We start from the raw sequence: 12495 nt of genomic DNA, 5'->3' as shown, positions 1-12495 counted from the left end.
TTTCGGAACAACCACTTGCCTCTCATCGAAGCAGCTTATTCAACGTATTTGTCAAATGTTACTGGAGTGAAAAGAGCTTTCTAATGTATTTTCATCCGCATTTAGTCGCTGTTCTTGCCTTCATTTTTCTTTACCGGCACACGTCATCACTAGACTTGAATCATGTGGGTGTCCAAAAGTGTTGCGCCAGGATGTCATTCATGGCATTAAATCAGCAGTATAAACACCGTCAGAAGCCGACAGCTGTTTGGTGTTGCATAATCTCTGAATAATTTACGCCCTGCAGTGTATTAGAAGCATATGTGTGATCTAAAAGAGATTAAAGCCATGCAACCAAATGCAATCCTTTCTACTGAGCAAACTATGCGGGCCTTTGCTTTACATTTTACATTGATGCAGAAAGCTTATAAGGCGCTTATGAGGCTTAATGAGTTTTGATGCTTTTTTATTTGCCTGTAGTTAGTTCAATTTGCCCGAGATAAATTGAAAAGATTTTTTGTCCGCACTTTATCTTTGTAACATTTTAGAACATTGATAAAGAGTTTAAGACTTATGCAGCTGTGGAAGTGTTAAGTATGCCATTAAATAATAAGTTTCCTATTTTCCGAGGTTATTACCATCTTCGCTTGATAAAAGAAGACTTTAGATTGAATTTTGAAAAAGTTCTACAGAATCTTTGTTATCTAGAATTAATTATGAAGGTAAAATATTTTCAGTAAAGTACTCAATGTAATCTTAGTCTTTTTAGTAAGTAACGGGCTACCCTCCTTTTAATTTCTATCTTTTTTTCCGGAGTTTTGTAAGCACGTTGTACCGGCTTGAATCAAGTAAAGAGTGTCTCATTCACTTACCAAAAATTTGAGGATTCATGGTGAATTCGCTCTCTTTTGTAAGCAGAATAGTTCGAAGTTTCATTAAATTTGACTAAAAATAAATGGTATAAGCTTAGCAGAACTGAACTGCTGAACCATACTACTTGAGACTTTTTCCAATTTTATGTTTCCCGACACACTAAGTTCTGCTGCAGGCGCATAGGAATCCTGTAATGTACTATTGACATTTCCATTACATGAAAATAACTGATATGATTTAAAAGAGCTTTATAACCTCCTATTGTTAATTAAGCATGGATAGAGTCTCCCTGCTGAAATGGAATACCACATGCAATCTGCTGATTGCTGCTCACGACGCCAATTGCCACAAATCATATTTACATTTTTTGCTTAATTTATGACTAGCTGAATCAGTCATAACGAAAATATGTCGGCACGTTCATACACGGAACTGATCCAGTTACACGAGCAATCCAAATGCGAGTTCGTTCCTCCACACACAGAAACATGTATGCCACTGCGTATACGCAATTTATTACGTTTGCAAGCATTTCTTGATCTCCTGTCGAGGTATAAATTCAGAGATGGGGATAATGAAGCTTTATGGCTGCATTAATCAAATATTGGTTGTAATTAAATTGCTTTGCTTTGCATAGGAATAGGAATTTTATTGAAATGATGAACAATTTTCATTATCGGCCATAAATGCATACATTCTACAGACTAGCAGGTGAACTGGCGGAACGTACGGAATTACAGCAGGTGTATCATTCTGCAGTGTGGCTGATATTACGCGAAACTAATCAAGTTGATTGGCAACGCAAATGCTACCCACTAGGAAACTGTCTTTTTTCTGTCAACTTTATTTACGTAATTTTTATATCTCTTATCAACTCAGAAATTGCCACTTTTTTGCCTTTTTTTAGTTATTTTTGTGAATTTTACTGATATCCAACCATGATATTTTCAGAACCTCCGGCTTCAACAATTTCGAATCTTAAACCAAATATAAAAATGTATTACATTTCAATAAACTAAACTTTAATTATAAATTATGTATGCGAAGGAAGGCATTAAGTTGTTGATTCCAGGAAACACTGTCAATAGTCCTGTCAATAGTGCTGCAAATTTCAAAAATAGAAACAACAACAGATGTTGTTGTTAGTTGTGATTATATATAGCACACTGGTGTGCTATGAACCATTATGAACCACCGGTGTCGTCCGTCGGTTGGCACGCAGTTCCGTTGTTTATCACAGTAACTCTGGCGTAGCGGCGAAGAAGTCAGCAAACTTGGCATACAGAAAAACGCATATACATATATATTACAGTATTACAATACCATTAAGACTACAAGCGAAACTCAGTTAACTTCCGTCTTATTATACAGTTATGAGATTGTAAGACACATATTCACACACATTATTGTATAAATTTAAAGCTAAAATTTGCTACAGAGAGATCTCTAAAACATAATATCAAAACTTTAAAATAAAAAGTATATCTAAACATAAAGTTAACTATTGCTCAAGACAATTTCTAAAAACGTGCTTCGGCAATTTACTCCTCGATGTCTAGTTATCTGACCAACAAATGATTCAGATGTTTGTGCTGTGAATTATTGATGTTTGCGCATTTTTCTATTTGCACTGCAGTCATCGCTTTGACAAATTTCCCTCACTCTTGCGTACATTCTACTCAGCAAGTTGTTTTTGACCACACCTGAAGATGATGCTCTTGTGGGTGCGAAGTATCAAATGTGTTGGTTTTAACTTGTGGGAGTACTCACTTTCTATTAGTGCAATCGAGAGGCCTTAAACGTATTATCAAAGTTACTCATGGTATTTTAATAAGCAATGTAAGCATCCTTAGTATATCACAGATCTTTTTACATAAAGGTATGTTACTCAGAATAATTTAAGTCTGATAATTGGTAAGTGAATCAAAGAGGGAGGGTGAAGTGCGTAAAGGAAAATGTAAGGTGGTTTATTTGCTGTGATAGTGGGTACAAAGGACACTAATGATGCTTCCATCCAACGGTACTTATTTTTCAGAGAAGTTGTCGTGAGTACACTTGAACGGAATTGCCCAAATACATAGTTGTCAAAAGATATGTACCATTTGGGGTTGTTTAAGCAGTGTATATTATATATATGATCCCATACTTCAAAGAATTTTCATGCAACGATTTCCTAACTTCATTTGCAATGTTTACTTCGGTCATGCCCCCCAAATAGCGCTAGATGGGATTATTAACTTGTATCTTTCGTCTGAAATGAATATATTTATATTAAATTAAGGAGCAAAGTATGCACACATACTATAGTAGCTAACTTCTGCGACCAACAAGGCTTATGCTGTGCTGGTATATTCTGTTTGTTCAATATTATTGCTTCTAAATTTGACACTGTATATACATACATATATTAATACAAACTAAAAGGTCTTCTAAATTCACTTTCAGTATAAAAATGTTGCTTATGAAGCCTCAGAGTCGCTGCTTTCTGTTAACTTGCATTGCAAGTGCTTTTAAATATTACCATCTTTTAAGACTTTACAACGCGGGGAGGAGCAACCAACACTGTTTTTGGGAGAACATTTCATAGATTAATCCAGTTATGGAAGCTAGCACAGCCGAATATTCTAGCCACACAAACTCACCATAACTTAGGGAAAGCTTTCCATAAAACAGAAGTACCGACCTCCGTCAGTTTGTTGTACAACTGACACAATATTAATAACGAGATTGCTTAGGCAAACTGCAGCTAGTTCGAAATGAGTTGAGTGGTTCATTTTCATAATTCCATTTTTTAAATAAGGAAAAACTAAGTTCGGGTGTAACCGATCATTTCATAGTCTTGCAACTTGCCAAGATCAAAGTCATGGAAATACCTTTAGATGCGTAAGGTTTATAAGCTATATGGAATCTAGGGCAAGCTTTCGTACGATTTTATTCATTTTAGCACAAGAATGCGTTCTTAGAAAACATGTTCCCTCAATTTTAATAAGATAACTCATATGCATGCCGATACAGAAGGTATAAAGTCTACTGGAAGTTTAAAAATTTTTCTATTAGGTATATGGGAGCTAAAGACAAAAGGACATAATATTATTATGAAGGGATTCTCTCCGAATTTTTAATATATCTCGCAGTTTAACCGACAGTTTCGACACAAAGTTGCAATTGGAACTTTGATCCACATATTCGGTAACTGGAGACTTGAATTGTTTTGGTCCGATTTAAACACTTTTAGGTCGTAATTCCTCTCACTATTCGGTAAAAGTTTAATTTCGACACATTAATTGGTGATTTATTTACTTTTTGGAAATTGAAAGAATCAGATGGAATTTAAACTTAGAGTAGGTCATGAGATATGGGTTTTCACTGGAACATGGGCGGTGCCATGCTCTTCGTCCAATTTTAACCACGGCTCTTCTAAAGGCCTAAAATCTATTACCTCTGGCATATTTACTTATTTTTATATAACGAAAAATCTAATTATACTTGCACGTAACTGCTCTGAGTAGCCAAAATGCAGTGTTATGAGGGCAAGAACGGTATTTATTAATTAAATACGAGCTGCAGTGTAATTCATATTCAACATCACCAATTTTCTAGACAAAGTAATAACCAATATGATGACAGAGGAAGTGGCTTTCTCCACAATACACACTCCTGAATAAAAAATAAGAAATGCAATATGCGCCGAATTTTCTTACAAAATTTGCAAAACGGCTTTGCAGGCTGTGAATGCCCAAAATAACAACAACAATGCAGGAAATCGAATTAACTGCTAATGCAGAACATAGGGTATGTGCTAGACGAAACCACTCAGTGACCCAAAATCTTGCAGAATTTTTCCGTATTTCTAACCTTTTTTCTCCACTTATTGCTTGTAAAGTGGGGGCGAAAATTGAGGTCACCAAAGGCAAAGCGTTGAGAAAACAAAATGCAAATATACACAAGCGAGTATATCGTCATAGGGAGCCACGTATTAAAGATTCAATTCAATTGTGAATTCAGATTCAGATTTGGGGCAATCGATTGGAAAAATAATCGAGATTTTGATTTTATGACGAAGAAAAGAGCCTTTCAGCAGACTTTCAGACTGAAGTTGGTGATGTGGTGATGCTAATGGTGTTGCTGATAGGCCAGTTATAGTTGAAGATGATGTCGATATTACAAGGTTTAGTTCTGTTTCCAAAAAAGCCGAGTCTATGATTCTTATCATAGAAAAATTACACCATGGAGAAGTAAATAGTTAAGTCGTTTTTTCTTAATTAATTTAACTTAATTAATTTAATTTTGCAATGCTCATCATTAATAAGTCACTTTTACTATCCAAAATAATGTTGTAGTTGGTTACTCCAATTAGATCAAAAACACTCATTTGCTTTTCAGTTTTTAGTAAAAGTGTAATAATCTCTCATTATTCGTAACCAACTACGGATAGACTCACAACTAGCCCTATAAATACGTTCATGTGTCTATACGTAAGAATATACTCTTATAAACTTTGGAGATACCAGCCATACTAACACTATACATAAGTATGAACACAGTAGAAATCCCAGCAGCATTCATATTGACTTATACACACTTCAACGCATTCAATTAAAACCAATGCAAATATTTTCACTTGATTTTGTGTGCATTTCAGTATGATCCATTTATTAAATTTACCCCATCTTCACTGAAACATTATTTTATTTATTAATAAACCTTAAACCAAAGTCTTTACTGATGCTCTCAGTTCTCACATTTTCGCTTGCCTCAGAATTAATTCAGTCAAAGCGTCTGGAAGTTTCCTGTGATTTGCGCCTGCATCAATTTCGCCTCCATCGCCAACAACAACACTTCTGTAAGTGTGCAAGCTAGCGTATCTAGTCCCGCCGGTAGAAATGCCGATTACGCAGTGCCGCTAATATCCTACTTCATATTTCACAATAACAACGGTAACGTCAACTATACTCTCTACCACTAAAGTTGGCGATGTTGGCGAAGAGAGCATGCACCAATTGTTCTGGAAATACTTGTATTGTGGAATAACTAATTTCAAATGAAAATGAAAAAAGCTTCGACGTTGTGGTCCTTAGGGAACTATTATTGTAATATACCAAAAAATCGGCGAAATTTGGTAGTGCTGTTTGCTGATTTCTTCAAATACAAAAAAATATTTCTTCGCTTCATAAATACTTGAAAATTAAAAACAATTTAGGCAATTTCTTGATTTTGGTTAAGCTGAAGCTTTATATAAGCTTTACTCTTATTGCACTGTGACATAATTTTGTTTATTTATTAACTTTAAACCAAGGTCTAGAAAAAGTAAAACCGTTTTTTGTTACCTTCCGACTCCTTGAGTGACCCAAACACTGAAAGCAGATAACATTCAGAAATCTCGAAAAGTGCAAACAGTTACATGACATCACAATAAAAACTATTTGATATGCCAACAACAAAGGCAACAAAGTTCATCTTTTCAACACCCATCACGTGCCATTGGTCGAGTCACTTAGAAAGGAATGTGATAGCATAAAAAATAGCAGATGTTGAACTATTAAATCAATAACAATATAACAATGCTTTCCTAGCCATTTTTAACTATAGCGTGGTCACTTTTTAAACCAAACTTTTATACTCTTGCAACATATTATTATAGAGTATAACAGTTTAGTTACCTAACTGTTGCTTGTATCACATAAAACTAATAGATATAGATTTTGTGTATGTGTCCGTATATCCTTGCAAGCGGTAACTTGAGTAAGAATTGTGATATTTGCGGACAACTGCCACGCTCACAAAACGCCATTGAACGAAACCTCTAAAGCACCCTGACTAAGTACTACATTAAGACACAAATTCAGTATTGGATCGCAATATCCATGGACAGCATACACGTCAAATATCAACTTTGCACATATAGAGAGCCAAACTTGTGAAATCGAACTATAATATGTGCCAAAAATGGTTAAAATCTTAAAAATTTCCCGTAGGCCCTCATATTTACCGTAAAGAAAATCGAAAATCCTAGCAGAAATACCGCATCTATCAATCAATCCTTACGAAATCTTCCAAAATACAAAAAGATTATATTTCTAATAATTTGAAGGTGCTTCCAAGGCTTCGATCCTTGTAAATTACAAGAATGTGAAATGTTCGGTTATACATGAATTCAGCCCTTCCTTACTTGTTTCCTTCAGTTCTCTTTTGCCTATTTTGTTAAAAACTTTCCAAAAATACTAATTTTCCTCGGCAAGTGAATAGTGAGTCCTGTGATGAACTCCGCGAAGCTCAATTTACAAGTATTCTGTTTTTAAGATCTATACTAGAAAATATTGCTTAGCTGTGTGAGTTTCTACTAATTTAAATAATAATAAAAAAATAATTTAAATGTTCAGAGAAGCAAGGCCGGGCGTAAAAGTAACAAATTATGTTGTGTTAAATAAATCAAGTACATTCGAATCGAATTTCTTTTGATTTTATAAGCTTAGTATAATACCAATCCTTAATTCAGTTCATTTAAATAAAATATCACTAACAACCTGCAATATGAAGAAGCTAAAGGTTAAGATGAGTAATTGCGTTCAAATTGAAAATATATCAAATTTACTTCCGCCTCCCTAAGCATGGACTAAAAATTAATTCAATATCACATCAATCAATCACGTGTTGCAAAATATTATCTCATTATAACCTAACAAACTGTGATTTTATGATGGCTTGGCATACACATAAGAATCTCAGAAGGCTTTCTTAGGCAACAAGTCTTTTTTCATGACCTTCAATATGACTTTTCGCCAAAGCAAATTCAATCTGTTAGCTCTGGCGGACAACATGGAGCAAAGTGAAAAATTATTTTGTCATTTATCGCGTTTGATAATGCACACACGCAAGCCATTTGAAGTTTATGCTGCTACCAAATTCGCTGGTAAAATTCTCCGACGGGAGAGGTACGAGTTAACGTTTATTGTATTGTGTCATTGAAATATGAAGCTTTTAAAATTTATCTAAGATAAATCAGCAACGTTTTCCAACTAATAACTCCTAACGTGTGGAAAATCAAGTTATAGCAGAACAGGTAAAGCATGGCGAAACTAGTTGGCTCCTCGGTGGAAGTGGTAGGTAAGGAATAGGCTTACATATTTGTAAATGCGAACGAAATATTGGTTTTTATTAATTTTGGCAAATATTTTAATTATGAGATTAAAATTATTTTTTTAATATAAAATCCGTAATAATAATATTAACTTAAATTAATATTTCATATATACTCAATAAAATCAGCTGGAAAATCAAATAGTGAATATTCCTTATAAAAGTGAATATCGTCAGTGTGTTAAGGATTATAAGCTTAAGATGTTATGTCAACAGATGTGATTTTTTTCATCAGCTACTGTTATTTTAAGCGGTTTCGGCCTTAGTGTTTGGTTCTTCTTAAGTGTACATTTCAACTACTTACCTAACTTCACTATGGCTATCCATTTTTGATTAATGTGCGTTGGGTTTTCAATATTTTCGAAAAGAATTGAAGAATGCAAAAGAAAAGCTCTGAATTTCTAAATTTTATTTGTTTCAGAAAACATTTTGTCACAACTGAATATGTATATATGGAATACTAATCCCTGAACAACTTTTCTGGTTATTCAATACATTGACAAATTTTAGTAAAGTATTTAAGTGCATTCTCGTATTACAATTAGCTTAGTAATCACTATTGAAATAGAAAGTAGCGAAATATTTAATATTAGCAAAATTTTATTGGCATATTAAGTACGAAAGCCTTCCTCAGTTAGCAATACTTCTGTTACTTCAAAGGTTTGAGATACTTAACATTTAACCTGTATTTACTTACTATTTGATCAAAATATAGTCTTTTCGTACTTATTAGCACTCGAACTCTAAAAAATTATGAGAGAAATTAAGCAACTGCTGCCTTGTAGCAATCAATTACAAAAATAAAAAAAAAAACCACAAATAAAATTTAAGCACTACAAACGTCTGCGGCTTTAAAGCGAAGATGTGAATTCAATCTCTTCAGCAATAGTTCCTCGCTGCGTTTATCTTATTTTCTTAGGTATATTTACTGCAATTTCACTACTGCATAGGGACCCACCAGCTACCAATACCAATTTCATCCCATCAGAAGCAACAAAACGTGGACAGGCGCCTGTCAGCTAAGAGTCGTCAACGTCAGTTTGTTTCAAAAAGCTTTAACCTTAAGTAACTGTATAGAGCTCCTTGAAGAAAATCGAAGGAAAGCGAAATGCTGTATACATAACATGCATAGAGCATTAAGTAAATATGTACACAAATACAAATATATATGATAAGCATATTTTAATAGAACGTTTGACCCTTTGAGTGAGCCTTCTGCTTGAAAGTAGCTCACATATAAATGCGGTTGAACTCTGACAAATAGAATTGGAAACGAGCATATGGAAAAATAAACGAAATAGGATAATTTGAAACATAATGACCTACTTCAGTTGCTTTGCTTTAGATTTTGTGGGTCATGGAATCTACAGCTCTTTAATGTTTGTTGAGTAAAAAATACAAATCAGGAAGAAGTACTCTTTTGAAATTTGAATGCTATTGAATGTTACGAGAGTTCACCTAAAATCTTAGTCAGAATAGATGTGTGTTTTGAAATGATCTTTAAACTTGTATATTCCATGAAAGTCTATAGTAGAAAGCTCATTTCAAAGTATTTGGAAAAAAGGTTAAGTGGGGCGAAAGCAATCAAAGCAAGGGTGAAGATAATGATCTTATGACAATAAAGGGGTTTTCAGTAGGGTACTGCAAAAGTAAACCGATAAGGATAGCAAACGATGCCATATTTTTTCCCGCTCTTTTGAAATTTATCTTTAGCAACATTTGCCATTTCATCACGAACATCCAACAACGAGTCGAAATTATTAAAAGTTACTACTGAAGTTCGGAGTCAATGGCCACAGAGAACTGGATAATTGGTCTATAACTGTAATTCGATTTTCCGGTCATCTTTGCGAACTATTATGATGCAGATCACTTTTCTATTTGAAGTTTACTTAATTCTGAAACAACTTAATGAAAATTCTAATGATTTTCTGATAAGATCAGTTCTGCTATTAGTTTACCGATTCACTTATATTCTTTGCATCATAATTTTATCCCCAAACAAGGGGTTCATCTATGAATATTATGAGTTTAATAACAGAACATATGCATATTTAATGTTCTTCACATTAGCTGTTTTATTATAGAATATCCACATTGAATGCACTAACTGTGTTTTGTACCATGTACTAGTTGGCTGGTGGGTTTCCTGCTATCCCACTATGAATCTCATTGCATAGGTTCTAATAAAGAAGCTCTCTCACCGTCATTGTATGCTGCCTACTTTGCTAAGGACACGTGACTACCGCCTCTCTGTTTGTTTATTTACACTTCACGAGTTTTGAAAGTGCCGTACCGATATGTTTGATACACCAAAGATCTGAGCTGAAAGTAACCAAAAAGAGAAAATGAGATATGAGAACATGAACATCACATTCAGTACTCTAATGCATTAATCTCTCTCTTTCTTTATGTACTGTTTTACTTAATATTGTCTTAACATAGCGCACTCTCAGAAAAGAGAATGTATTTCTATTTGCGAGGCACGAACCCTTGTCTTTCTAAAAGTATGCAACATGTCTACTGACAACATAACAGAATATATTCCCTCTGGACAGCTCTGTTGATTTTAATAGCAACGAAATTAAAGTGCAAACAGAGAATCTCGAAGCCAACAGCGCCGGCAAATGTCATGGCAGCACCGTCGCTGGCAGCATGAGAGACCACGTGGACACCAATGATGTGTTCAAGGATGCAGCAATAGCAGCACTAGCACCAGCACAAAGCCAACGATATCAGCAGCGCTGCCTTCATTCACAGCCTCCGCATCCGCGAAGTTCGCATCTGCGCCTTCCGCCATCCACCTCAGCTCTTTACTCAACTACTCGGCTGGCCCTTGGCTTTTTACCTCAGTTGCTGCAGAGATTCAGTTCAGTTTCGAACGTGAGCTTGTACGAGACGGTTCGCTACTTGTCGGCAGAAACGAGCAATGCGGAAATAGAAGAATACAAGTATACCTAAAAAGCAGAGAGCAGGTAAAGTAAAGGACCAGAAATATCCATACATTGGTCCTGCCAAGTTTTCCACGGTTGTGTTTTCAAACTTATGTAAATTCCCATTTTTTTAAATATTGAAATTCTGTGTAAATTATGAGATGTAATTTTCAGGCTTTTTGGCCAGATGTTTTCAATTGGGCTGTGGAGTAATTTGAACAAACTAATTTTTTCACCCTTTCTCCTGTCCTTCTTCTTTGGCTCTTTACTTGGACTTTTGATATTGGTTAAAGTTAAAAATTAAAAAAAATTATTAACAAAACAATAAACCTTAGAAAAATTGTTATTATTTATAATACAATGGTAAAGAAGATTAAAAGCAAGCTGCAGCAAGACAACAAATACTTGCCAACTACGATACCATAAAAAATAATTAAAAAGCCGAAGCCAGTGACTAGCAAGAGGTGGTTAAGAGGAAATAAACGATAAGTGGTGCCGGTAAAAAATCGAACAGAAAAAGCACCAATAAGAGACTGAGTGAAAATCTTGATAGCGGTCAAGCATACCTTTCTGCTGAACAAATAAAGACCATGTGCTTGCGTGTGTGTTAATGCGGTTATTAGTCCGGCGGGTTATATCGTGCTCGCGAAAAAAGTCCAAACAGCGTGGGCGCATACATTTTAGTTAAACGCCCAGGCGCGTCCCTTAACAGCCGTTAGTGCTTTTTGTGTCTCAGTCCACGGTTTCCGTCGTCCAATCAGCGTCATCTTCAGCTATATCCGTTGAGACAATGAATAACAGAACAAGGATCCGAAACATGACTCTGGAAGAACAACAAAATCACAGTCTCCGTAAATTTCAAAGAGTACGTACCAAAAGTCATAAGTTCTAAATTATTTAGCGCTTATTAAAAATTTAAATGTGCTTACATTTTTTTTTTTTTTGTTGGAACAAACTTAAGAGAAGTGAGGCACTTTTGTAATTCTACTTCCTGATTATTATCTTTGGTTTTTTTTGAGATTCTATATTTTGCTTTTTACCGTTACATTTTCCTTACTAAAAATAGGTTCTCGCTTTATTTGTTTGCATTTCCTTGGCACGTGCGAGCGCAAATCTTTTCTTGTTCATTTTTTCGCCTGTGGCTGCTCACAACAATCGGACTTGTGGCCGTGAAAGTGGGAACAATGTGTATTGTAGCTTTTGAATATTTTCCTTTCCGCTTCTGATTCACCGCCTTCGTGAGGGCTAATGCTACCGGAACATTTGTAACACTGTGCTGGATTCCTTTTTGAGCATTCGTTTTCATTTCTGTGGAAAGCCACAATCTGACTGGCTGACGAAATGCTTTCATCTGCCCGCTTTTGACGGAATGCCTTTATTATGACAGTAGTATTCTTCAAATCACATTTTAAGGGGCGTTTAAATTGTAAATACAAATTTTCCTGTGTTCGTTATTCTGTGTAAGTCTTCCTCTGATCTGTCTCGAGAAGTTACTCATACGACAAGGTGACAACATGCTTTATGGAATCACGATTTTAATGTAAGAAAAAGCTCAATTTAATAAAGATTTCGA

The 12495-nt window shown here is 34.9% G+C and overlaps 1 protein-coding gene and 1 long non-coding RNA gene across 4 annotated transcripts in view; one reads left to right on the top strand and one right to left on the bottom strand.

Annotated features, from left to right (window-relative positions):
• LOC126759125 (neuronal acetylcholine receptor subunit alpha-7-like) overlaps nucleotides 1–12495 on the bottom strand; it is a 151122-nt gene that overhangs the window by 36832 nt on the left and 101795 nt on the right. The window lies entirely within an intron of this gene.
• The window catches only part of LOC126759127 (uncharacterized), a 167153-nt gene continuing 165507 nt past the window's right edge, over nucleotides 10850–12495 (top strand). Inside the window, exons 1-2 of the long non-coding RNA XR_007666959.1 lie at nucleotides 10850–10964; nucleotides 11216–11787. This is a non-coding gene — a long non-coding RNA (uncharacterized LOC126759127). The remainder of the gene's footprint in view (nucleotides 10965–11215; nucleotides 11788–12495) is intronic.

This window comes from Bactrocera neohumeralis, chromosome 5 (genome assembly GCF_024586455.1).
Source record: "Bactrocera neohumeralis isolate Rockhampton chromosome 5, APGP_CSIRO_Bneo_wtdbg2-racon-allhic-juicebox.fasta_v2, whole genome shotgun sequence".
In the NCBI taxonomy this organism is placed as follows: Eukaryota; Metazoa; Arthropoda; class Insecta; order Diptera; family Tephritidae; genus Bactrocera; species Bactrocera neohumeralis.
Note: the sequence above shows the minus strand (reverse complement) of the source record. Positions and strands in the feature narration are given on the sequence as shown.